At 35.5% G+C, this 5,908-nt stretch overlaps 1 long non-coding RNA gene across 2 annotated transcripts; it reads right to left on the reverse strand.

Annotated features, from left to right (window-relative positions):
* Positions 1-1,251: 1,251 nt before the first annotated feature.
* Positions 1,252-5,601, reverse strand: LOC137389997 (uncharacterized). Of its 2 annotated transcripts, none has more exons than XR_010978091.1 (6): positions 5,528-5,601; positions 4,339-4,485; positions 3,487-3,633; positions 2,587-2,646; positions 2,142-2,305; positions 1,252-1,327 (listed from the first exon to the last, which is right to left on the reverse strand). It is a non-coding gene; the product is annotated as an uncharacterized lncRNA (long non-coding RNA). The 2 variants fall into 2 exon arrangements; XR_010978092.1 differs by having other exon boundaries at positions 4,339-4,443; positions 5,528-5,581.
* Between the last annotated feature and the right edge of the window lie 307 nt (positions 5,602-5,908).

Here is a 5,908-nt window from a genome sequence, read left to right on the forward strand (position 1 = left end):
AATCTTCTCAAAAATACATCATTAATTATTCTGTATTCGTTTATACAGTGTGTATGAAAAATGTCTTACATACGTTGTAATATGATTGCACTTACATGTATGTAACGTGGTATTATATAAGTTATTGAATATTTGTGATTATGTTCTAACCAAATAAAATGCACATTGAAACAATTGTCTACTTTGCTACCATTCTGAGAGCTAAAGAAGATTCTATTTCATTTTAGTGTAACTATTTATGTTAGCGTATCGTAAGACAAAGATTGTGAAAAGGCAACAGAAGACATTAGTCTATCTTATCTTTACTACAAACACCGACTTCTCCAACAACTAACTTTGTTTAGATTTTGAACATGACTGCACTCTGTAGGTATTCATTTGTCAATTTGCTTATATATTTATTATTTATGTACAGCATTGTGTGACCAAAAAAATTTTCTTGATTTGTTGAGCAAAAAATATTTTCTTTTTGTTGGCATGATGATGTATTTTCTTGCTCCAATATAAATAATGCATGTGGCAATTGTTGTGCATCATTGTTAGCAGCTTTCCCGTTACCTCCACAAGCACAATGTAGCCAATTCTGGAAAATCAGAGGGCAGCACACACAAAACCTTCAGCATGATGTATGTCTATTGGCATTGCTGATGTTGTACAACATACATTGTTTGAAAAGTCGATGCGCAATGACAAAATGTCTGGTGATGGACCACTGGAACAATGATGGGAAGTAGGTTGTTTTAGTTATCGGACGAATCTATCATGATAAATCGTAAAGTTTAATAATTTTACTTTATTTGATATAAAAAGAAAATGTTGCACATAACTTAATTACTACCACATCAGCACCAAAGCCATAAAAGGCCTTTAACAAGCACAAATGAGAACAGAATAACAGAGTAGAAAAGGGCTACATATACTACATGTAGATATGTGAAAATAAGTGAATATAAGTATGGTTTATGTAAAAAAAAATCAGTGTTGAAAATCCTGAATGTTTTATGTATGTAGGTATGTTTTAATTTGATCAATATATTCACTCAAAATTGAGCACAGTACAAGCTGAAACAGTTCGAGATTTTGCATATAAAAGTATTCCTATCTAGAACAAGTTTGTTCTCTATAGCTGCAGATGAATTGGCAATGAGGTAGAGGGCACGCCAGATGCCATCTGGCGTGACTTCCCTTCATTGCCAGTTCACCAACAGCTATGGGGAACAACCTTGCTCTATGCCTATCTAGATATTGCTTGTATTAGAAAGCCTCAGGAAGCATCTTTGCTCTGCCATTTCTTACTCCCTGCAAACTCCTCTTGGAGATCCTTGATCTAAAATAAAAACAATCATAGCATGTGTATTTACATCTCCTTGAACTTGTAATGTACTGTGAATGCAGTATTCAAGTGGCATTATTTGCGACAATTTTTGACTTTGACAAGAATACTATTTGTTAATTTAATGAAGTGGATTGGAAAGTTACATTGGACATTGTGATTAGCTGGAAGGTAATTTGGCGATCTCAAAGAACCGGACAAATCTGCTTTTGCTAGTTCCTGACTTTATTACTGTTTTTACAGTAGTTTTATTTCACAATTATTTCCTGACTTCATATATCTTCTCCAATCCTACATTGCTCAACTGACTTAGCCCATAGAGTTGACTTGTACAAGACAACAGCGAAATTAGTCCAAGTACTCAGTCTATGAATCGGATGGTGTTGTGGCACCTTGTTATCAATCTCTCAAAGAGTTGATAACAACTCCAGAGATGCTCCCAAATCCTGATTAGAGATTTGCACATTACATCAAATCACCAATCATGAGATTGGCATTAAAGCACCATAAAAATGGATTACCCAGTTTGTAAATTAAATCAAATTAAAACCATCAATTACATAGTGGATGATGGTTTTAATTTCATTTTATTTGAAAGCTGAGCAGTCACCCTTCTAAGTGATTTGATTTGGAGCAAAACGCATGCCAGCGATTTGATATGCTTTACAAATCTGGAATCAAAGACTTGGGAGCATCGCTGCACAACTTTCTCCAATTCAGACACTGAGCACTTACACTAAAGTGACACAAAAGCATCATGCAACAGGGTTCTAATTTTAAAACTGAGTTACTGAATATTACCACTCACCGGACTGTTAGGTATGAAAGTAACATCAGGTGTCTGAGTTACATCTATAATGCTGTCGTTTGTGGCGTTTCGTAGATGCTCCCCACATCTATGGAAGCTCACATAGCCTCTGCTCTTACTCCTACCCATCCTGAGCAAGCACTGCGTTTCCTCCTTATCTTGAGCTATAAATCAGAATGCTCGAGGCATTGAACGTTTGGCTGGGTGTGAACAGGCAACTTAACAAATATCGCAGTTGGCAGCAAATAATTTGTTTCTGAAACCTAATCCTGCCTACACAAGGGGTTCTTCTGCATTATCCTACTATAACTTCACGTTTTTCTAGCTACTAATCTAGGGCTATAAATGGCTTGAAGATTCGCCTACCAATGAAATTCCACATTTAACCATAATTAATATTGCACGATTTGCCTAAAATTTTATTGCTGGTTATGTGAGTGAGTACCTCCGTGTTACTATCAGATGTATTGTCTTGAGGATGCGGTCTCTTTGTTGGATTCTGTGACTAAAAATATAAACAATACGTAAATTATGTATATCGACACCATGTGACAACATATATGAATTTATGCACATGTATAGCATATTTATATTTGTGGGCACAATCTAACTAAATTTAAATTGGCAAAAGAGTCCAAACAAAGGCCTTGTTGCCAGAGCTACAAAATAAGCTTTCATTCTATCTTGCTTTTAATGATTGTTTTTGCAAATTTTAGGTGTGAAATATTCAATGTAAAATAAAATATTACGTCCAAGTTTAACCAAAGGTGTGAACTGCGATATAATACTATCTGGCGCATGTGTGAGGCCTCACGATGAGAAATTCTCAAGAAAAATGAGACAGATTGCCGTAAACTTCACTGGCTATTGGGTCAAGGATATGGTATCTGAGCATTCCAATCAAGTCTGTGTTTCTTTGCAATTCTACCAAATTTCTATGAGAGTGTAGATGAATAAAAGAAGAGAAAATGTTTTTGAACTTTGATGTACTGTGAGACCGAAAGCAAAGTATCGAATACAGCTTAGACATGTCGCAACCCTCACAGTAGTGTAGACTTAGATTTACTGCATTCTCTGATTTTGGCTTACAAGAATATAAATGTGCACGCATGCTTTTGTTACAAGATAGCTATTTCAGAAATAAAACAATTTAAAATCCATAAAAGTAATAAATATTATTCATCATCTCTATGTAAAATCCATACTATACTATCTGTGCATTTGCAAAGACATGGAAGGATAGCCCTGTCTAAATATATTGGACATACAATGACCGAGTTTTGCTGTCCAAAAATATCCCTTATAATAGGCTGAGTAAAATATTCTTGGTGTACCGGTAACTTACCCTCCGCTGTTCTTTGTACTTTTCCTTCTGGGTTTGCTGTCTTTCAGGGCCGTACATGCAGCCATACTCTTTTTCTTCGCCATACATACATCAATAGCTTTGACTGTCATGGATGACGTTCTTACCTCTCCAAATATCTTCACCTTGCTAAATTAGAGCAGATAAAATTTTAAAATTAAGAAACATGGTACAGATTTTTTAGATTCATTAGCTGAAGACGTCGTAGGTTTTTAGCCTTACTTGATTGCTAACACTCAATTGGGAACTAACTGCTGCATGTATATGATGCTTGATACATTTATTGCTTGCTTGATTGTAGTTATTAATATATACAATGATTTTTAATGTCATCTCAATTGCATGCCAATGCTTGTACACTGAAGTCCATGTATATCTTCTAATCAAGGCTGCACTATAAGCTTGATCGTAATCCACTGCATGTCTGTATATACCCGAATATCCACTTCGTCAAATTAAGCTTAAAAGTTGAGTGTCTATAGAGAGTAATCCTTTATTGCTGAGACTTAGATGGTGTGTATCCAGTGTGAGTTGCTAGTGAACTGATGAAAATTGTGTCAACTCTGCTTCAAGTAGGGCCTGTGACGTCATAGATCACATGGTACAAAAATAAACCAAAAAGGGCTCCATCAAACTGCAGCATAAAAACATATAAGCTACTATTGACATGTACTTCTATTGCACAACAACCAAGCATAGGCCTACATTTTACAATCAAGGTTACACTTCAACATCAATATTACACTAAAATATCCGAGGTATAAAATGTTCATTTTTAACGCAAGATCACAAATTAGGCAGTGAAGAAAAAGTGCTTTAAGGATATGAGATTACCTTCAAAAAGTCTTTCATGCTTGTTGAATATGCCGTCCTCATGGTTTGTGTAAAACTTGTTGCCATATTCGATTTCATGGGCTTTGATAGCTTGCTCAGACTCGTCTAACAATGAGGCAAGAAGGAGCGGCATAATGCTTAAATGCACTGCAATTAAAAATATATATTTGGTAGGCCCTCAGGCTCCTCGTAGAAGTTGACTGTCGTCAGCGATCATGTCATTCAGCTATCGAGGCTTCGATAACCTACCGACATGATTGCCGACTACAGGCACGGGAGGCCTGTAAGTAGGTCTATATAGAAGATGAAATGATGAATACAAAAAGTCAGTTATGAATACATGATGACCCACTGAGGTCTTGAAGCAATATGAATATGCAGTGCATTTCAATTAATTTTTTAAGACAAATTGCAAGCAGAAAGCGACTCTGACTACTGAGGACTACTGATCACAGGCAGGCTGTCTAGTCCAAAAATATAACTGCCCTGCATTGCAGAAGACTACAAAAACTTGCTTTACCTTGCCTCCTCTCCTACACTTTTTGTGAACCAAACAGATGAGATACAGCCTAGGCCTGGCGGTGCTACTGACAGCGCACCATTGTAGTAACAAGTTCAAATAAAATTTGAGATACACAATTAAATGGTTGTTCCTTAGGTAGCTACATACTGTCGTTGCTTCAAAATGTCCTACAGTTGAGACTTGGTAGTAATATAAAGTTAGTTGTTAAAAAAGTGTGTGCTTGCAGCAAATACAGTAAAGATAAAAAACTGATGTCTTCTGTTGCCTTCATTTTTACAATCAATGCCTAACGAGATGCTAATACTAATATTTACAGTGAATTAAAATAGAATCATTTTAGGCTCTCAGAATGGTAACAAAGTGGACAACCGTTTTAATATGCATTTTCTTTGTTCAGAACATAATCGTAACTTTTCAATATTTTATGTAATACCGCTTTACAAAAGTGTATTCATATTAAAAAAATATATAACTATTTTTCAAATATAAACGAATACAGAATAACTAATGGTGTATTTTTGAGAAGATTTTTTCCGTTTTGTGAGCGTGTTACCATTTATTCTTAACAAGAAAAAACTACGATAAACAGCTATGTAAATACTCTATGTTATTTTGCTAAAAGAACTCATATTTGTAATTAAAAATTTGCTTGGAAAAGATGCTTACGTGATATTTTGTTAAACGAATAGATAACTACTCGATTTATCAACAACTAAACGTTTGCAGTGGTTCGACTAACTTTAAAGCTTTTGTATTTCCGGATTAAGCTCCGCCCCTACAAAACGACCCAGAAACTGACCAGGTTTTGAGCCACTGCAATTATACCTGACCCCTTCCAATAAATAATTGTTTTGATAGACTTTAACGCATAGCGTAATATCCTTACACTCATGCAAACAATCGTCCATACATGTAGTTATTTTCACCGTAAACATAAGTAATCGTGGCAGCTTATAGGCTATTAGCCAATAACGTACGAATATCAATGATATATCGATATACGCACCGGCACCTTACGCCTAGAATAGCTTAATGCTAGGGTCATGA

Source organism: Watersipora subatra, chromosome 3, assembly GCF_963576615.1.
Source record: "Watersipora subatra chromosome 3, tzWatSuba1.1, whole genome shotgun sequence".
NCBI classification, from domain to species: domain Eukaryota; kingdom Metazoa; phylum Bryozoa; class Gymnolaemata; order Cheilostomatida; family Watersiporidae; genus Watersipora; species Watersipora subatra.